Here is a 22,491-nt window from a genome sequence, read left to right on the forward strand (position 1 = left end):
GCTTACCTTTTAGCACCCTTCCAGTCAGCCATTCAATCCCACCTGGAACAATTAATCCTTGGCACAGCCATCCTGGAGAAGACTGGTGAAGAGTGTTCACCGTGGATAGTGTTATGACACCCGAGGTGAATGGCAGAGAATTCGGGACACGGCGGGGGTGGGATTCACGCCAGCCCCCGGTGATTCTCCGACCCGGCGGGGGGTCGGGGAATCCCGCCTCTGGAGTGTGACTTGAACTCAGAGTTTATGGCAGAGAGGCAGGAGGTATTAGAACATAGAACAAACAGTGCAGAAGGAGGCCATTCGGCCCATCGAATCTGCACCGACCCACCCAAGCCCTCACTTCCACCCTATCCCCGTAACCCAATAACCGCTCCTAACCTTTTTGGTCACTAAGGGCAATTTATCATACCCAATCCACCTAATCTGCACGTCTTTGGACTGTGGGAGGAAACCGGAGCATCCAGAGGAAACCCACGCAGAGACGGGGAGAATGTGCAGACTCCGCACAGACAGTGACCCAGCGTGGAATCGAACCTGGAACCCTGGCGCTGTGAAACCATAGTGCTATCCACTTGTGCTACCTGTGAGCAACAAGATTACCTACTGAGCAACAAGACTTTCACACTGCGACATACTAAAAGACAGGCGTACACCTGTAAAAATTCCCAGCCACCATTTGGAGAATGAAGATGTTGCTGAAAAGGTAGATTGAAAATTAATGTTAATGTTCAAGGTGGCCATCCTGAGTTAGCATGTTGACTATTCTTGGACTGAGGCTCCATTCCACACAGCATAAATAGGAACAACAACTCATTTTCCATTCATGAGGTTACATGACAAAATGCCCTCCATAAAATGTCTGTTTCAAGGCTGCCTCTAAATGCAAACAAGTAGCTAAGACACACCATTAATAGTGTAGAATGCTGCCCGCATACCAAAGCCATTGAGCGGTGTGGTGGTATGTATTAGGGGTAATACGGTACACCACGTGTCGACAGGCTATTGGTGGAGGGATGCCAGGTCCTGATAGGATCTGCCACCTACTGGACTCCACCCAGAAATGCTGGTATAAGAACCCAGTTTTTCCCTCGATTTCCCTCAGCAGTTGTATTCTGTAACCACGCTGCTGGGGATAAGGTTCTGCTTAATAAAGCCTTCAATTGACATTACCTCAACCTGCCTCGCGTTATATTGACGGTGCTACAAGCGGCAAGTCAGGAGAACATATTTTCTCTTTGACAGATGTTTATCTCATTGTTCTAACTTGACTTTTAAAATTGCCAACTAGTTCTGAATTGAATTGCATGCTCTGCACTTTCATGGCAAGTGGGAAAGTTGGCTGCAGCTGCTTACATTCAGAATAAATAGGGCTCTGTGTGTCGCAATGTAATGCACTATCTGGCTGGGTTGCATGCAGGACACAATAACAAGATTCCACAGGAAGTTATTGATTGAAGAGGCTCAGTATATGTCTCTAGTCAAGATCAAACTTGGACACCCTCCAAGGTTAATCTGAGCTCTAAGGTACATTGGTTAAAGTGCCATTGATTTAATAATTAAACAATCTCTATCTATGTATCCATCTCTCCCCCACCACTAATATTCAGGTACGTTGCAAAAACAAAGTCGAATTTGTCTATTTCAATGTTTCAGCTGGACAATAAACAGATGCCCATTACACTACTCAAAGAAAAAGATCTTGTGCACTCGTCAACTGATCTTCCTCAGGAATCACCAACAAAATGCAATTCATGGTCCAGTTCAATCGACGGAATTCTCCGTGCCAGAAACTAAGAGTTGACCCTGGTCTGAATCGGTGGTGTTCTACGACACCAAAACTGGCACCATTCCCGGATCACTCCACCAGCCATTAATGGGCTAGCACCGGTGCCACGTGGAACACGACCGATTCCAGTAAAAAGCGGTGTCAGATTCGCCAGAGGCGTGATTGACACTCGAGGGGCTGACAAGCTGCAGCCTCAGATTAGCACTCCACCCCCCACACACGCTCATCCCAGCCAACAAGATGGCAGCAAGGAGAGTGGCACCACGTTTCACAGACACTGAGCTGGAGACCCTGCTTGCTGCAGTGGCGGAGAGGTGGGCTACCCTGTGCCCCAGTGTGGGAAGGAGGCCACCACACACCTCCATGCACCAGGCCTGGGTGCAGGTGGGAGAGGTTGTGAGTGCCGTGACCAACACCGCCAGGACCGGCAGGCAGTGCAGGAAAAACTACATGATCTCCTCACGGCGACCAGCATGAGTAGGCAACACTGTGCCCCTGGCACTAACCCCCGTCCCACACATCCGTAACCCCACCGCTGCCCCTTCCCTACCCGGGGGGCAATCGAAACACCACCCTGCACCACATGCCAGCACACATACCGGCCGTCATGGCCGGGTGCCCTGGCCACAAAGCCACCAGCTACCCACCTCCTGTGCTGCATGCGTCCGACTGCCTAACCGGAGGGGGACTGGCAGACCTGTGGCCTCTCACCGCAGCTGAGCAGCAGGCATGATCAATGGGCTCGGGGAGAGGGCTGTCACCAAGGCAGAGATAGGCAACAGGCGAGCAAGTGTGACACCGCTGAGTTGCAGCTCCAATGGGACATGTGCCACCATACCCACCCCAGCCTCCCACCACACTGACCCCCACCACCACACTCACCACCAACCCTCCACCACCACACACTCACCACCGCCCCCACATTGCCTCCGCCACCACAATCCGCCACCCCAACTCGCGGTCCAGTCATGTGCCTTGTCTTGTGTCTTGCAGGATCACCTGTATCTGCATGGTACATAAATTACTTTGAGAAATTCCTGTGAGACATGAGAAGACATCACACAAACTTTAGTCTTTCCTTTTAAAGACAGAATACAACACTGCCTGAGTCTAATTCTGGTTATTCCTGAATGACAGATGTATCCTTGCTTCCAGCAGGGATCATTGAAGAACAGAAACAAGAATCCAAACTTATTCTTTCAGTTCCTAGCCCAAGGACACTGAAGTCAATTGTAACCTTAGCCATGATTAGCTGATATATTACAGCCTTAGATTTAAAGGCACACAGTGTTTACTGTAAGTGCGGAGTAGAACGCCTTAACTCTGCTGCTGAAGCACTGGACCATGGCAATCTGGTGTGCGCCAATTCTCAGTTCAAAACCAAATAGGCCCTCCATTTAAAATTATAAGGGGATAGGCAGGTCATTTTACAATTCAGTGAACAAATACAGAGTAGGAAGTTAAATCATATAGTTCAATGTCTAATTTTGGTGAATTTGGTGAAGCTACCTGCACATCACGGTGAGTTAGTGGAAGCTTTACTTCAAAAACGATTTATCGCTCACATTTACTACCCAAAAGGTACAGACTTTCATTGTGATATGGTCCTCAGAGTATTATTCCACAACTTGATGTATGAAGGTGGACCAGTGATAATCATCAAGCCACTCTCCCAAGCACACATGTACCCATTCTAGTGAGAGTCACTGAATCGTATCAGAATCAGGAATCATGTTGAATCCCGTCATTCCTACCTGATTTTGGGCTTCCAGTGGCAGGGATGTGCTGAACAGATGCAGGAAAGGAAGCTTTCCCTTTGGAAATTTGGAATTTGGCATATTTAGCCTGAAAATAGGTCATTAAGCCAGCTAAACCCCGCCCTTCCCCCTCTTACTCTCCTCCAGGATCACCATAGTCGCCACAGAGATGCCCTCAAACCACCCAAAGAGGCGGTAAAACTGACAGGAGCCAGGAGGAGAAAGCCGGGGCGGCAGACACGCAGAGCGAGGTAGGGCTGGACATAGCTAACACTCACATCAGGCTACCTGCCAATAAGTCAATGGATGGAGTTCCTAACACAGGAGCTCCTGAAACAAAGGGACGCGACCAAACTGGAACGTATGACGATGGTGAAAGCGGCGGTCACAGATGCCCTGGCTCCCTACAAGGAGGCGCTGGAAATACCAGAGTGACGACTGGAGGCGAGGGAAGCGACACTGCAGTAACTTGAAAAGCCAGTGACCGATCAAGGGGACCGAATTGCCTCATTAGACGTGGAGGTGGCGAGGTTGGTGGCAACCCAGGGAATGCTCAAGTGGAGGACCAATCACGCCACCAGAAGCTCTGCATCGTGGGCCTGCCGGAAGTCATTGAGTGCACAAACCCCACAGAGTACTTGGCTCGGATGCTGCGCAAGCTGGGTGGGAGAGAAAACTTACCTCAGCCCCCAGAAATCAGCAGGGCCCACAGGTCACTCCAACCAAGGCCAAAAACAGGGGAGCAACCATGGGCTGTCATTGCCAAGCTACACAGGTTCCAAGATAGAGAATGGATCCTGAACTGGGCAAGGCACACATGGTCATGCACATGGATAGGGCACTCGATCCACGTCTCTGAGGCCATTGGGGCACACCTGGCCAAATACCGGGCCGAATTTAACACTGTCAAGACAACCTTGTGCAAAAGCAAAGTACGGTTCAGGATGCTGTACCCAGCCAAACTAGATAACCTTCCAAGACAAGAAATATTACTTCACCACACTGACCGGACCAGATGAGTTTGTGCATAGGCGTAGACTGGGAAAGCAGCAACAACGGGAACAAACTTTAATGAACAATTGCATGGGATAAGGTTGCCTCGCTTTCAAAGCAATGCAAGTCCCAGAAAGGAAGGGAGGAAGGCCTGTTGCCCAGCCAGTTCTTTATCCATCTAGCTAGTACACCCTGAACCCCATACGACTTCACTTTTTCCATCAACCTGCATGGGAAACTTTATCAAACACCTTACTGAAGTCCATGTATATGACATCTACAGCCCTTCCCTCATCAATTAACTTTGTCACTTCCTCAAAGAATTCTATTAGGTTTGTAAGACATGACCTTCCCTGCACAAAACCATGCAGCCTATCACTGATAAGTCTAAGAAAGAGCTGGGTAGGACAGACATACCAATCGTGTTACAGGACGAGGGCTGGGGGGTGGCCATACTGCTCAATAAGAGGACTGCATTCATGGTTACAAAGACGGTTATGGACCCAGTGGGACGGTCTGTCATGGTTAGTGGTGTCTTGGAAGGGGCACCAGTGGAGCTTATAAATGCGAATGCCACCAACTGGGACGACGCCTACTTTAAAAAGAAAACCATGGCAGAAATCCCCAACGTAGACTCTCACCAATTCATTTTGGGGGGGCAACTGCAACTGCGTACAGGATCCACGGACAGACAGATCCAGCACCAAATCGGCAAAACAGTCAATCATGGTGACGGAACTAAACGCCTTGAATGAAAGTCGCTTATTGTCACAAGTAGGTTTCAATGAAGCTACTGTGATAAGCCCCTAGTCACCACAGTCTGGCGCCTGTTCGGGGAGGCTGATACGGGAATTGAACCCGCGCTGCTGGCCTTGTTCTGCTTTGCAAGCCAGCTGTTTAGCCCACTGTGCTAAACCAGCCTCCCCTTTAAGGAGCAAATGGAGCTGTGGATCCATGAAGGATCACACACACAAGGGAAAAGGAATTCTCCTCCTCCCAAGTTCATGGAGTCTACACTAGGATCGACTTCAATGGGGAAATCAGTGCTTCCAGGAATAGCAGGAGCAGAGTACTTTGACCACACTCCTTAACTGGATATAAGGTTGGAGACGGGCAGGGCTCAAAGCCCCCAGTGAAGGCTGGACACGGCCTTCCTCGTCGGCAAGGCGCTCTGTGAGCAGACATCACAAGCCGTCAATGGTAACCAGCAACCAGAACGGGGAGGTCTCACCCTCCATGTTCTGGGAGGCACTGAAGGCAATGATAAGAGGGGAGATTATTGTGTGCAGGGCTCTTAAAGACAGTGAGATGGATACTGGAGATGGATCAGCGGTACTCCATGATCCCAACCGTGGAACTACTGGCAGAGAGGAAAAAGCTACAAGGACCTGCTCTCGACTGGCAAAGCTGTGCATCAGCTCGGCCAGACATGGGGGACATTTTACGAGCATGGAGATAAAGCCAGCCACCTGCTGCTCACCAGCTGAGGATGCAGGCAGCCACGAGGGAAATAGCTCAGGAGAAGGATAGGAATGGCAGACTAGTCACAGCACCAGAGGAGGTCAACAAAGCCTTTGCGATTCTCTACCAAGAGCTCTAGAGATCCAAGCCTCCGGAGGGAGACTCGCAGATAAAGCAGTTTCTCTATGAACTGGGGGAAGTCATGGAGAGCATGAACTCTATGCAGGCTGGGAAGGTGCCAGGACTAGACGGATTCCCGGTGGACTTCCACAAAGAATTTGTGCCAGCACTGGCCTCACTGCGGGAAGTGTTCGTTGACTCGCTATTTAGGGGAACTCTGCCACCAACGCTGGCTCAGGCCTGATCCCCAAAGAAGACAAAGACCTCACGACAGACCCAATTCACTCCTTAAAACTGATGGCAAGATCCTGGCGAGGCAGCTGGAGAGCTGCATACCAGCGGTAAATGTGGAAGATCAACTGGGTATTGTCAAAGGCAGGCAATTAACAGTGAACATAAGGCGCCTGCTGAAGGTGATAATGACCCCATCCAGGAAGAGAACACCAGAAGTGACCATCTCCCTGGATGCAGAAAAGGCCTTCGACAGGGTCGAATGGAGGTACCTCATAGAGCTACTGGAATGGTTTGGATTAGGACCAGGGCTCACCTCCTCGGTGAAACTACTGTCCAACACTCCCATGGCGAGCGTACGGACAAACACCACCATCTCTGAATACTTTTGGCTGCACAAAGGCACCAGGCAGGGATTCTCTTTATCTCCACTACTGTTTTTCCTGGCAACTGAGCCACTTGCCATCGCCCTTAGAGTGGCGAAGGGGTATAGAGGTATACAGAGGGGAGACTGAGAGCATTGAGTCTCACTCTATGTTCCTCTGCATTTCGGGCCAACTGGCCAGCATGGATGGAATAATGAAACTCCTGAAAGAGTTCAGAATCTTCTCAGGTTATAAACTTAACCTGAGTAAGAGCAAAATCATCCCTGTGAACCCGCAGAGGGGAGAGGGGCAGAGCTGGACAGACTGCCGTTCAAGCTGGCCCAGACCAAATTCCAATACCTGGGGATCCACAAATGGAACCTGGCGATCTGGTGCAGGAAGTTAAAGGGGACCTGCAGTGGTGGGACGCACTCCCACTCTCTCTGGCGTGTAGAGTGCTGACGTTTAAAACATGGCGTCAGTTTCAAGATGAATGTGCTGCCTAGGTTTCTCTTCCTGTTCAGATCTCTCCCTCCTGATCTTCATCCCCAAGGCCTTTTTCACCGTAATCGATAAACTAATCATGTCCTTTGTTTGCGGGGCAGGGGAAGAGCCCAAGGATTAGGGAGAAGGTCCCACATAGAAAGAGAAACGTGGGAGGCCTGGCCCTCCAGAGCCTCCGGTTCTATCACTGGGTGGCCACTGCGGAAAGGGTATGGGGGTGGGTCAAGGAACTGAGAACAGAATGGGTCAGAATGGAGGAGAGTTGCTGCATAGGAGCATCCCTCCGAGCACTGGCCACAATCGTGCTCCTGTTCCGCCACCCCCCCGCCCCCGCCCCCAACCAAATATTCAAGAAGCACAATGCTTGTTGCCACACTTTATTGTACCAAATGTGACATCACTCCGATCTGACCGAGATGTCCACCATGGCCCCCATCTGCAAAAACCACACGTTCATCCTGCAACAATGGATGCCTCCTTCAAAAGGTGGAGACAGGAAGAGGGGACACTCACGGTTAGAGACATGTACACAGAGGGCAGAGTAGTGACCCTGGGGGAGCTTACGGACAGGTTCCAGCTCGCCAAACGGAACAAATTCAGATATAATCAAGTCCACAACTTCCTCCGCAAGGAAACAACGTCATTCTCCCAGATACCAGGACACACACCATTGGATGGGCTACTGACTGTGGACGAACCAGGGTAGAAGAACTATGCGGACATCCACAGAGGAATGCTGGATGAGGTACGCTCACCCCTGAATGAGACAAGAAGGAAGTGGGAGGATGAACTAGGCAGAGAGATAGGGGAGGACTGTGAATTGAACCACTGCGCAGGGCAAACTTCACATCCAAGGGCTCAGGGCTGAGCCTAATGCAGCTAAAGGTGGTACATAGGACACACCGAACCAGGACGAGAACAAGCAGGTTCTTCTCAGAGTGGAGGGCAAGTGTGAATGGTGCCAGGGAGGACCGGCCAACCACACTCACATATTCACCTGCCCCCCCTCCCCCCCGCAAGGGAAGCACAGCCAACTACCTGCCCCCACATGATGAAGTGGAAGTACCCCTCTCTCCCATGGCCTGGCCCAGCCAGCACTCAATGACAGTTTTCCTTTTGGTGTAAGCCACTTCTTTCTGTTTCTGTCTCGATCACTTTGTGACCTCAACTTCTGAACATTGTATGACAGGCCCCATGGGTCGAGATTAAAACTACAGTGGTTGTAAAATTCTTGTAAATACATGTCTTGATCTTGTCTTGTTGTGTAAAGTATGTGATGAAATGTTAAGACCCTAGTAAAAACATTTTTAGAAATCGCTACCTGAATCTTCCAGTACCCAGCTGCCTGAGGTCTTGGCTTCTGCCTCCAGGTGGGAGGATGTCCCACCTCCCAAAGCTGCCGGCAAATCAGATGGTTTGTAGTTCCTATCCCATCAGTGTCACCGGGAGACATGGCCAATGCTGAAACTGCAGCAGTTTCCCCATGAGGGCCAATGGAGGTGGCAGATAGTGAGGTATGTCACGACTGCTTGGCCAGAGCCAGTCAGGCAGGCCCCAGCCTTGGGAGAGAGGTGCAAGATTGGGAGGCCGTGGTGGTAGTGAGACCAGGTGGGGACAAGCTGGTGGGAACAAGCTGGACAGTCACTTCCATTTGAGGGGGTTTCCATTGGGCACAGGTTGCCCAACCAGGAGGGCTCCTCTCCCGAGCTGCAGCCCGGTTTCAGATTTTACCTGGCAGTCTTGCCACGTGGCATGGCTCCTCCTCACTGCTGGTAAAATACCACAAGTGGTGCAAGGAGACAATTAATTGTCTACTTAAGGGCTCCAGATAACTTAAGGGTGGGTGAGCTGCCTGACAGCCGCCCTACCATTGGTACACAATTCCAGTGGAGGTGGGTCCATGCCACTTGATGTTATATGGCTCCCCCTCCCCTTCCTGCCAGCCAGCCAACACCCAGGAAGTGTGTGTGTGGGGGAGGGGGGGGGGGAACAGTGTAAAATTCCAGCTCATGACCCTAAGTCAACATGGATAGTTACGAGTTGCTCTCAGTCCAAATGAAGATAATCATTAAAAAAGGGCTGTTTGTCTGTCCAAAATGAAATTCTAAAATAAATATAGGATGGTTTAATAAAAGCAAAATACTGTGGATGCTGGAGATTGAAAATAAAAACAGAAAGTGCCAGAAAAACTCAGCAAGAAATGACGAATGTGATATAAAATAGTTACTTTAAATATATTAGTTACTGTAATGTAGATATAGGCCGGTCTAATTCATGTTAGTTCACAGACAAAGGATTTCAGAGAGCATGGCAAGGGAGGGGGGGGGGGGGGGGGGGGGTGTTTAGAGTATGAGGAGAAAAGGATGCTGGGTAATAAGAGGCCAGGGGAAGGAATGAGAAGTGAGCCAATTAGGATGCATGGCCAGGTCAGGAGGGGTATGGGATGACCTATGGGAATCGAGTGTGTGAAACTTGATGCCATTTGAATGTGTTGGTAGAGATGTCTTTGTTCTCCAGAAGCACTCGATTCTGGAGACCTATGAGACTGCTTGTGTTCTGGTTTTTTGTGAAACGAGTCAGACTTGCAAGTCGAATAAAAATAACTAATGCTATGCCTACAAATCCATCTCGAGTTTTATTGAGGCCAGACTGACGGGTAAAGAATTTATTATTTCTCATTTGGTGCCGGAAACCCGGGATTTCTCAAGACGGTTCTGACCAACCACGAAATCAGAATTAGACTGATTTTGGACAAGGAAAGTGGAAATGGGCCCACAATGTATAGCTGGAAAATGACCATGTGTGAGTGTTTTTGGAGAACTGATGGGACCTCAGGATGAGGGTTTAGTTCAATGAGTGTTTTTAAATCTATAGTTGATTAAGCTAAAATTGTATCCTTGGACTGTAGTGGCGAAAAAATGCAGTCTTGAGGACTATTTGAGATTATGGGGAATTGCTTGGATAACACGAATGATCCAGGCATGCCATTGCAAGTATTATGTGATATTTATCCAGATAAAGTGAGAGATTTTAGGAAAATGTCAGCAACCTTAAGGAACAAATTGGGTGATGAATGGCCACTAGGGGGCACTAAAGACCTGGACATCATTAAGAAAATTCAGGGAAAAATCTGGAAAAAGAGCCAAAGTATGAAAGCAAAAGAATTAATTGGATTATGGAGACAATATTGTCAAGAGGAAAGAGATATGATCATGTTATCAAGTTGGCAAGAAAGTGCCCTTAAAATGGGAATTCCAATTAGTGAAGGGGGAAACTAGAAAATGCTGGAGATCTTGAAAAAGGAGTCTGCATTCAAAAAACACGCAAGTAAAGAGAGGGTGGGCTCGAGTAAAACAAAAAATAGGCTACGTAGTTCAATGGCTGGCCTTGCATTGACAGAGGATGAAGATTTAGAAAATTTGACCAGGTCGGCTAGAGTTCCGACTGCACCTGTAGCATTGTCTGCACTAATTCCGGAACCACAAGAGTATCATAATTTATATCCAGTCACTGCTCCCCAGATTCAAATCATGCCGGCCTCTCCAGCTCCTTCGGTTGATAGCGTGGGTCCTATTTTACCATCTTCACTGTCTGTGAGCCAAGGGGAGCTCTGTTCCACAAGCCCAGTTAGCTCGAGGACCCGATCTCGGACAATGAGAGAAGGGCCTGATCCTATCCAGAAACAATATAGCATACCACCTAAATCCCTTGAGACCGATATGGTAGGACAAAAAAGTATGAGAACAAAGGAAGAGGATGGGGATGGTTCTGAGGAGTTGGAGCTCCCCCTAGTGACAGGGAAGGACGTCGAAGTCTTGGAAGCTCCAGAGGAATCAGCTAGAGCGCCCCCTAGTGAGGCTCTGAGACAGTTGCCGATTAGGAAAATACCAAACCCTGACGCTGTGACGGTGGCGGCCCAGCCCACGATAGATGTTTATTTCCCATGGAGACCCAGTGAGTGAGATGATGGCTATTATGGCTGCAATCCCAGACAAGAAGAAATCTCCTGCTGCTTTCGTGGATCATCTGAGAACTACCATCTCAGTTTATCAAGCTGATTCTAGGGACCTCTGGGCCCTAGTCCAGCAGGTTTTAACACCAGCAGAGTACCAAAATCATCTCAATCACTTAAATTATGCTAGCCACGCCGCAGCCAGCAAGCCCATGCGTTGGACGATGATAGACGGGCACAAATTCTGAATGCGTTGAATGTCACATTTCAAAAGCCCATAAACATTTCTGCTATCTTAGACCTCAAACCTAAAAAGACTGAAGAGCCAGAGGAATTTCTGGAACGTTTTAATGAAATCTTCCGTGGGCAGTCAGGCGACTTGCCATACCAAAATGGTCAGAATTCCCCTCAATATTGTGCTATGTTAATGCATTGCCTACCACCTTCCGTGGCTACTGCCGTGAAATATAATAACATGAATTGGACAGAGAACGACCCTTCTCAAATGGCCCGGGCAGTCAGATTTTATTGGAATGAGGGTGTAGGCCAGGAAGGAGGCTCAGTTACAAAGCTTAAGACTGAGTATGTAATGAAAAAGGATGATCTGAGACCCCAACCAGCAGCAGAAACGGTGGCTTACCAGCTGGAACCCCAATATTGTGACTTGGGGTGGGTGGATCAACATGGGGTAAGATATCAAACCCACCCAAATGGACCCTCAGCTCCTCTTTATGGCCCACCGTATGCACCAACAGCTTTACAACTGCCGCCCCCTCTGAGGGGCCATTGGTCTACTGGGAAAAGAGGACGGGGCAGATATAGAGGGAACAATGCATGTTTTAATTGCGGCCGTGCAGATCACTCGCAACAGGAATGCCCCTTTAAAAGACGGGCAGCAGAAGGAGACTATCCGACCCAAAGGAGGGGGTACCCACTAAGGGGAGGACAGACGAGGTAGACTGACTTCTCCCAGGCAACCCCTTTCCCAACACAGGATTGACTAGCTAATTTAGTCATAAGGACTCTCCAATCGGACAGGGAACCTATTATCTCTCTGCAGATAGGAGATCAACATTACCCATTTGTAATCGACACTGGACCAGGCATATCTTCGGTGCAATCAGAACTTCGACTACCATTATCTGACCACACGCAGCATTTGTCGGGGTTCCAAGGACAGGTGTGTGAGTATCCTATTTCTGAACCTGTGACAGTCACTTAAGAGAATAAGTCTGCGGATCATCAGTTTGTAGTGACTACTGGATTGGACTGTAACTTGTTGGCCCGAGATTTACTGTGTATCTTCCAGCGACAGCTAGAGTGCGGAGACGAAGGGGTAACGGTTCAATCATGGGGAATGAGACAACAGTGCTATATTTCTATCACTCCCCAGTGGTGGACGTTAGACATTGAACATTCACTGCATCACGTTATCCTGGCCTATGACAGAACCGGACAAAACAGGGAGTTGGAGGACAAATACCGGCCGTTAATTGGGACCGAATGGCCAGTCAAGGTTACAGCCACAGTCACGGGAAAAGAAGGATTTTGTTACAATACCACCACATTTATGGCCACAGTCAGCTTCGGTAAGCCCTCATATTACACGTCAGGTCCACGGCCAGTACCATGCCAAGGATCTGGGGCCTATGGTAAGGAGGGCAGTGGATCATTCAGATCCAACAGAGTACGCACTTCAAGTCACGCCAGACGGCATTTCCATAAAATATTTTGAGGTCCCTGAAACGATTAACACTCGACTGCAGCATCACCGGGGACGTGATGTTTTGGAATATGTCAATCCACAGGTCTGGGCGGAATAACCATCACAAGTGGGAAACACAAATGTTACACCTATTAAGGTAACGATTAAGGACCATGTAAAACTGCCTTCCTTTTGTAAGGGCCACAAAGAATCCAGCACGAGTTTTAAGGATACAAAGTAATAACGTTTATTCACTACAATAATATATACATAACAGTAGCAGTAACTTCCCTTGCTACCTTCTCCTTCCTGCTGGTTCCTGAACTGGCCAGCTTATTTATACGAGGAGTTTCTGCGCCCCCCTCATTGGGGAAGTTCATACTCCCATAGGATTGTGGGATAGTCATTAGTCCCCAGCCAATCGTAAGTAGGCAGGTTATAACATCCCTCCCCCCCCAAAGTCTAAGGAATCCACCGAAGTCCCTGGCGAAGGAAGGCGTCGAACTCGTTTGGCCGCAGGCCGGACGCCATTTGCACGCGGCGCTGGATCAGGCAGCGTGTAACGAGACGGAGACCGGCGCTTCCATGATGAACGGCGCGGTTGTACATCCACGGCCTGTGGACCCGAGGATTCCCCCTCTGATGCATCCTGTGTCTCCATCTCGGAGTCAGAGTCTGCTGCCTCCGTCATGTCAGCGTCTCTAACTCCATTCGGTCCCGTAACGACCTGCGCAGGCTTCGAGTGAGGCACCAGTGGAAGATTTTGAGGACTACCTTCCCTTGTCTCTGGTCTTTGCGGCTGTTGAAATGAGCTCCGGGGACGGGGAATCTTTTGAGGGGATGATCTTCTGGACCGGACGTGGTCTACGTGTTTTCGCTGGAGACGACCCTGGGCTTGCACTTGGTAAGATATAGGGCCCGTTTGGCGAAAGATTACACCAGGAACCCATTGGGCACCACCAGCAAAATTCCGCACGAATACTGGGTCACCGGGCGCAAACTCCCGAATCAGACGATGCCGAGACAATCCCTGTCCCTGCCGTTCTTGTGTGCGGCGTACTTTTGCGCCAATGTCTGGGAAGACCATACTAAGGCGGGTGCAAAGTCTTCGGCCCATTAGGAGTTCTGCGGGAGCTATCCCAGTCACTGAATGGGGGGTGGTCCTGTACGTAAACAAAAAGCGAGCCAGTCTCGTGTCCATTGATCCGGAAGACTGCTTCATTCGGCCTCTTTTGAATGTTTGCACTGCACGCTCTGCCAACCCATTTGAAGCCGGGTGGTAAGGGGCAGTGCGGATATGGCGGATGCCGTTCATCTTTGTAAACCTAGCAAACTCCTCACTCGTGAATGGAGTGCCATTATCCGTGACCAGCACCTCGGGGAGGCCATGCGTACTAAATGATAAACGCATCTTTTCAATTGTTGCGCAGGACGTTGTCCCCTGCATCTTATGCACCTCCAGCCATTTGGACTGGGCGTCAATTAGTAGAAGGAACATGGATCCCTGAAAAGGGCCTGCGAAATCTGCATGTAAGCGTGCCCAAGGCCGCCCTGGCCATTCCCGGTGATGTAGGGGCGCGGCCGGCGGAAGCTTCTGATGCTCCTGGCAAATGGAGCAGTTTTAGGCCACCTTCTCAATGTCGGTGTCGAGGCCTGGCCACCAGACATAACTCCGGGCCAACATTTTCATCTTGGTCACGCCCGGATGCCCATTGTGCAAGTCTGATAATATCAGCTCCTGGCCTTTTTCCGGGACAATCACACGCGTCCCCCACAAGAGGATGCCGCCTTCCACGCTGAACTCTGACAGCTTGGAGGAAAATGCCCGCAACTCGCCTGGGAGCTGTCTATGCTGCCCACCATACAGGACTATGTGCCGAACCTTTGACAAGACTTGCTCCGTCTGGGTCCACTCACGGATCTGTGATGCCGTGACAGGCAAGGTGTCCATAAAATTTAGGGTTGCAACCACCTCACCGGTCGTGGGGGTCGACATGGGGCCGGTCGATAAAGGCAATCGGCTCAGTGCGTCGGAATTTGCTATCTGCGTACCTGGTTTGTGCTCCAGAGAATACTTATATGCAGCAAGCAACAAAGCCCAGCGCTGGATCCGTGCAGAAGCAATGGGGAGTATTGGCTTATTCTCTCTGAAGAGTCCCAGCAGGGGCTTATGATCAATCACGATAGTGAAATGGTGGCTGTACACATACTGGTGGAAGCGTTTCACCGCGAAAACCACTGCCAGGCCCTCCTTCTCGATCTGCGCGTACTTTTTCTCCGCTGCAGTCAATGTGCGGGAGGCGAAAGCTATCGGTCGCTCGACCCCGTTCTCCATCTTGTGGGACAGGACGGCCCCAATACCATACGGGGATGCATCACATGTGACGAGCAAAGGCTTTCGCGGATCATAGTGGGTTAGTAACCCAGACGAGGACAATTGTTGCTTTACCCGCCGGAAAGCGGTTTCTTGCGGCTGACCCCAAACCCAGGTGTGATTTTTCTTTAGCAGCAGGTGCAAGGGGGCCAGCGTAGTTGCCAGATTGGGGAGGAACTTCCCGTAATAGTTTACGCGACCGAGAAAAGAACGAAGATGCGAAGTGTCAGTCGGGGTGGGGGCATGTTGAATTGCACGCACCTTCTCTGCGACGGGGTGCAGACCCTCGCAGTCCACCCGATAACCTAGGTAGACTACTTCTTTTGCCTAAAATACGCACTTTGTGTGACGTAAACGGACTCCAGCCTCCGAAAGGCGTCTAAGGACAGCCTCCAGATTTTCCAAATGCTCTTGCTCTGACGTCCCTGTAATCAACACGTCATCTAGGTAGACAGCCACACGTGGTAAACCTCTCAAAATGCCCTCCATAACACGTTGAAAAATTGCGCAGGCAGAGGATACTCCAAAGGGCAACCGTGTATATTCATACAGGCCCCGGTATGTGTTAATTGTTACATATGGTCGGGAGGCAGGGTCCAGCTCCAAATGCAGGTAGGCGTGACTCATATCTAATTTTGTGAATGAGAGTCCACCTGCAAGTTTCGCGTAGAGATCCTCTATGCGAGGCATTGGGTATCGGTCGAGTCGGGAAACTGTATTCACTGTAAGTTTATAGTCGCCACACAAGCGAACTGTGGCATCTGGCTTCATTACTGGTACAATTGGTGCTGCCCAGTCAGCAAAACGGACGGGCCTGATAATACCCAAACTCTCCAAACGAGTGAGCTCCCCTTCTACCTTCTCGAGCAAAGCGTAAGGCACTGGGTGCGCCCGGAAATAGCGCGGCGTGGCTCCTGGTTCAACTTGGATATGGGCTACGGCCCCTTTTATTTTCCCCAAACCAGGCTGGAATACCTCTGGGTATCGTCCTAGCACCTCAGTCAACCCTCCAGAAACTGTTTGGAGGATGTGCTGCCATTGCAACCGCAAATGGCTCAACCAGTCCCGACCTAACAGGCTGGGCCCATGGCCACGCACTACGATAAGTGGGAAACGCCCCTCCTGGCGTCCATAGACAACAGGGGTCATTGTAGTTCCTGCAATGTCCAGTGGTTCCCCCGTGTAGGTGGCCAACCTGGCCTGTGAGTCAGTTAATGTAAGGGTCTGTATACCCTGCTTGATGCGGTCGAATGTCCTCTGGGCGATCACGGAGACCGCTGCGCCAGTATCCAACTCCATCTCCAGCAGGTGGCCATTGACCCGTACTGTCACCTTAATGGGGGCCACACGGGGAGCTGCCACACAATGCAGCTGCAGGCAGTCGTCCTCCGTCTCCACGTCCTCAGGAGTGGTCGCCACAGGTTCATCCACATGGAAGGTACTGCCTCTGGGCTGGTCCCAGTTACGGCCCCTGGGCGGGTCCCAGTTTCGGTCGGAACGACAGCGCCTCTCGCGTCCCCAGGACCGCCGTCCGAGATGGGGTCGGCGCCTACAAGTCTGACACGGACATGGCTCCTCATCCATTGGCTCTGGAGAAGGCTCCCTTCGGGGAGGAATGTCTGATGGCCACTGGCGTCGGTCCGGTCGTTGCCTCGCCCAAGGTACCGCAGGAGTGCGGGGGGACGTTTTTGGGCGGAAAGGGTTGCGCCCCAAGGCATGCACTTCCATTCCCTGTAACTCCTGTACTCCTCGCTCTGCGCTCTCTCGGGACAAGACTATTTGTATTGCCTGTTGAAAAGTCAATGTTGGCTCCGCTAACAACTTTCTCTGGGTTGCTGCATTGTTAATACCGCAAACCAAACGGTCGCGTAACATTTCTGACAAGGTCTCACCATAGTCACAGTATTCCGCAATCCCGCGTAGCCTGGATAAAAAATCGGCAAGGGATTCTCCTGGGGTCCTCTCAGCGGTATTAAACCGGTAACGCTGGACTATCGTGGATGGGGTTGGGTTAAAGTGTTGCCCCACTATATTCACAAGTTTGTCAAACGTTTTGGTGTCCGGCGCAGCTGGGTGCGTAAGGCTCCTAATCACCCCAAACGTATGCGGCCCACAGGCGGTGAGCAATATGACCACATGGCGCACGTTTTCAGTGATATTGTTTGCCCGGAAATAGTAACGCATCCGTTGTGTGTACTGGTTCCAGCTTTCCAGCGCAGCATCAAAAACATCCAAACGTCCGTACAGAGGCATGGTATAATAGAAAACAACTTCCAACCTGTATCCAACAAAAATCCAGGGAGGTGGCTTCAGCAGTGTGGACAGCTATTCACTTTTACCTTCGTCGCCAGTTTTGTAAGGGCCACGAAGAATCCAGCACGAGTTTTAAGGATACAAAGTAATAACGTTTATTCACTATAATAATATATACATAACAGTAGCAGTAACTTCCCTTGCTACCTTCTCCTTCCTGCTGGTTCCTGAACTGGCCAGCTTATTTATACTAGGAGTTTCTCCGCCCCCCTCATTGGGGAAGTTCATACTCCCATAGGATTGTGGGATAGTCATTAGTCCCCAGCCAATCGTAAGTAGGCAGGTTATAACACTTCCATTCGGCAATAACCCCTGAAACCCCAAGCTGCCCCGTCTATAGACAAATTAATCCGTGAGCTGTTGCAACAGGGTATTTTGGTCCCTTGCCGATCAGAATGTAACACCCCCATACTTGCTGTGCCTAAACCAGCCAAACCAGACCAGTACCGATTAGTACAGGATTTACATTCAATCAATGCCATTGCACAGCCGTTACATGCTCTCGTCCCTAATCCTGCCCACATACTGGCTCAAATTCCAGCTCAAGCCTGGGTCTTCGCCATAATTGACCTTCAGCACGCCTTCTTTGCCCTCCCACTCGCATCTGAAAGCCAATATTTGTTTGCCTTCACTTACAATGGACAGCAGTATACCTGGACCCGACTGCCACAGGGGTTCGTCAACTCACCTACGCTCTTCTCCAGAAGTTTGCAGACCCAACTCCAGGCTTTGACATCGGAGCATGGTTCCACTCTAGTGCAGTATGTAGATGACATATTGGTAGCAAGTCCTGACGAGCCCAGTAATTAATGTGATCCAGTTATTAAACCACCTATCCTCGTTGGGTTATGTTGTTTCACAATCAAAGGTCCTGGTGGCTCAGACAAAGGTCAAGTTCTTAGGAGTTTTACTTACAGCCACAGAAAGAAGTCCTTAACCCAGTAGGATTGAACCAATATGCCAATTCACCGCCCCTACCATAGCCAAGGAAGTCCGTCATTGGCTGGGTATGGTGAATTATTGTCGGCAGTGGATACCAAACATCGCTGTCTATACAAAGCTGCTGAAGCCTTACGCTAGTGAAGGGGGGAATTTTACTCTCACCACCGAGGCACTCGAAGCCTTCCGTTGCCTGAAGCAGGCCTTGTTACAAGCATCGGCCCTCGGTAGGCCCTTGTACGACCGACCGTTCCAGATATACTGTACTGTTCTGGAAGGATGTTCAACAGCGGTACTCACCCAGCAACATGGGGACAAGCACCGACCCGTAGCATATTACTCTTCCAAACTTCATCCAGTGGCATTGGGCCACCCTGTTTGCACCCAGACCTTGGCAGCAAGAGACAATAGTTTGCAGGCTGCTGCCAATATAACTCTCCAGCAGGATATTACGGTATATAGCTCCCACTCGGTAATCGCACTATTGGGCAACTGCAGACTCAGCATCTTACCGCAGCTCATCAGAATAGGTATGAGATATACCTTTTGAACAATCCACGTCTGGCATTTAAATACTGTACCACTATCAATCCAGCCTGTTTTCTTAGCGGTCCCCCTGTCCATGAAGACGCACCTGGCCACGACTGTTTAGCCTTGATTCAGGAAACTACCACAATAAGGGACGATCTGAGTGATATTCCGTTCGAACAACCTGACATGATTATGTATGTTGATGGCAGTGCATTAATAAGCCCCACTGGCCGGAGACTGTCCGGTTACGCAATCGTAGATCAGGATGGTCTGATCCTAGAAACGGCAGCTTTCCAGACCCCTTCAGCCCAACAAGCCAAACTTTTTTGCCCTTACCCGTGCATGTGTACTTGGGGTAGATCAACGGGTAAATATTTACACTGACTCCCGATACGCCTTCAGGGTAGTTCATGACTTCGGACAGCTCTGGAAGAATAGGGGATTCCTTACCTCGGCCGGCACGGAAATATCCCACCGGAGTTTAGTTAATGACCTACTACAGGCCCTCCTTATGCCCGCGCAGATTTCCGTCATTAAATGCGCTGCCCATACAAGCGGTAAAACCCCAGTTGACATTGGTAATGAACAAGCGGAGAAGCACAGGACTTCCGGTTGCGGTGATGCCTTGCTAGCCGCACGTTTCGGCGGCTCCAGCTCCGACGGACCTTCGGGCTCTTTTAAGAGCCCCAACGGGGAATGTTTTGACGACGCAACCCGGTGTGGGGTGTGTGAGAAGGGAGTCCCCCCCCCAACGAAGGAGAAAAAAACCGGCGGCGGCGGCTGCAGCGCGAGGAATCATCGACCAAAGGGTCAGAAAGAGAGAAGCACAAGATGGCGGCGGAGAAAGCGCAGGCGACATGGGGGCCTGAGCAGGATGAAATTGTGAGATGGTGCGTGGAGCTGCTGAAGAGGGAGGTGCTGACCCCGATGCTACAGGCAATTGAGGGGCTCAAGGAGACACTAAAGACCCAGGAGACAGAGCTCCGCGTGGTGGAGCAGAAGGTGACAGATATTGAGGACGAGATCCTGGGCCTGGCGGTTAAGACACAGACGCACGAGGCATTTCATAAAAAGTGTGCGGAAAGGATCGAGGCCCTAGAAAAAGGAGCGCGAAGGAAGAACCTTCGGATACTGGGTCTCCCTGAGGGCGTGGAAGGAGTGGACTGTGGAGCTTATGCAAGTACGATGCTGAGCTCACTGATGGGTGCTGAGGCCACTACGGGCCCCTTGGAGGTGGAGTGGGCACATCGGATCCCGGCGAGAAGACCAAAAGCGGGAGAACCACCCAGGGCGATAATCGTGCGATTTTACCGCCTTAAGGATAGAGAAGAGGTCCTGAGATGGGCTAAAAAGGTGCGGAGTAGCAGATGGGAGAATGCAGTGGTACGGGTGTACCAGGATTGGAGTGCGGAGGTGGCGAGAAGGAGGGCGAGCTTTAACCGAGCCAAAGAGGTGTTGCATAAAAGGAAGGTGAAGTTCGGGATGCTGCAGCCGGCAAGACTATGGGTCACGTATCAGGAGAGACACCATTATTTCGAGACGGCGGAGGAAGCATGGACCTTTATCAAAGAGGAGAAATTGGATCGGAACTGAGGGACTGATGCTGCAGGAAATGTTATTGTTAATGTTATGGTTGAAGTTAATTGAGAAGTAAATTGGGAAGGGGGGAGACATTGGGGAAATGTGGGCGCCGGTGAGGGGGGAAAGACGGGACATAGTTGGAGAATGGGGAAGGGGAAGGGGAGGGGAAAGGGAGCTGCGTCATAAGAGGCGGGTCAGGCAAAGGGATGTTCCCGCGCCAGAAAGAATAAGGCGGGAAGACAGGCGCAAGGCGGATGGGAGTTCCCCACACGGGGGGGGGTCGAGGAATGAGCAGGAGTAGCCGGGGTCAGTTGAAGTCAGCTGACTTACGGAAGCAATATGGGGGGAGCAATCACGCTAGAAAGAGATCTAGCGGGGGGGGGGAGGGGGAGGGGGGAGGGGGGGGGACAACTGGGTTGCTGCTGCGGAAATCCAAAAGGAAATGGCTAAAGAGTGGGTGGACGGGGATGGTGTGCGACGCTGGGGGAGCGAGCGGGAGCGCGGAGGCGGGATATGGGACTGGCCTAGAGAAGGTAATGGCTAGCCGACACGGGAGGGGGGCAGGTAGCCCCCTAGTGAGGCTGATCACGTGGAACATGAGAGGCCTGAACGGACCGATAAAAAGGGCCCGAGTGCTCGCTCATTTGAAAGGACTAAGGGCAGACGTGGTTATGCTCCAAGAGACGCACCTAAAGGTGGCGGACCAAGTTAGGTTAAGGAAAGGATGGGTGGGACAGGTGTTCCACTCAGGACTAGACGCAAAGAACAGAGGGGTGGCCATTTTGGTGGGGAAACGGGTAGCATTTGAAGCAAAGAACATCGTAGCAGATAGCGGAGGTAGATATGTAATGGTGAGTGGCAGGCTGGAGGGAATGGAGGTCGTGTTGGTTAATGTGTATGCCCCAAACTGGGACGATGCGGGATTTATGAGACGGATGCTGGGGCGTATACCGGACCTGGAGGTAGGAAACTTGATTTTAGGAGGGGACTTTAATACGGTGCTGGACCCGGGGCTAGATAGAACATAGAACATAGAACATAGAACAATACAGCGCAGTACAGGCCCTTCGGCCCACGATGTTGCACCGAAACAAAAGCCATCTAACCTACACTATGCCATTATCATCCATATGTTTATCCAATAAACTTTTAAATGCCCTCAATGTTGGCGAGTTCACTACTGTAGCAGGTAGGGCATTCCACGGCCTCACTACTCTTTGCGTAAAGAACCTCCCTCTGACCTCTGTCCTATATCTATTACCCCTCAGTTTAAAGTTATGTCCCCTCGTGCCAGCCATATCCATCCGCGGGAGAAGGCTCTCACTGTCCACCCTATCCAACCCACTGATCATTTTGTATGCCTCTATTAAGTCTCCTCTTAACCTTCTTCTCTCCAACGAAAACAACCTCAAGTCCATCAGCCTTTCCTCATAAGATTTTCCCTCCATACCAGGCAACATCCTGGTAAATCTCCTCTGCACCCGCTCCAAAGCCTCCACGTCCTTCCTATAATGCGGTGACCAGAACTGTACGCAATACTCCAAATGCGGCCGTACCAGAGTTCTGTACAGCTGCAACATGACCTCCCGACTCCGGAACTCAATCCCTCTACCAATAAAGGCCAACACTCCATAGGCCTTCTTCACAACCCTATCAACCTGGGTGGCAACTTTCAGGGATCTATGTACATGGACACCTAGATCCCTCTGCTCATCCACACTTTCAAGAACTTTACCATTAGCCAAATATTCCGCATTCCTGTTATTCCTTCCAAAGTGAATCACCTCACACTTCTCTACATTAAACTCCATTTGCCACCTCTCAGCCCAGCTCTGCAGCTTATCTATATCCCTCTGGAACCTGCTACATCCTTCCA

The sequence above is a fragment of the Scyliorhinus torazame genome, chromosome 5 (genome assembly GCF_047496885.1).
Source record: "Scyliorhinus torazame isolate Kashiwa2021f chromosome 5, sScyTor2.1, whole genome shotgun sequence".
Classification (NCBI taxonomy): Eukaryota; Metazoa; Chordata; class Chondrichthyes; order Carcharhiniformes; family Scyliorhinidae; genus Scyliorhinus; species Scyliorhinus torazame.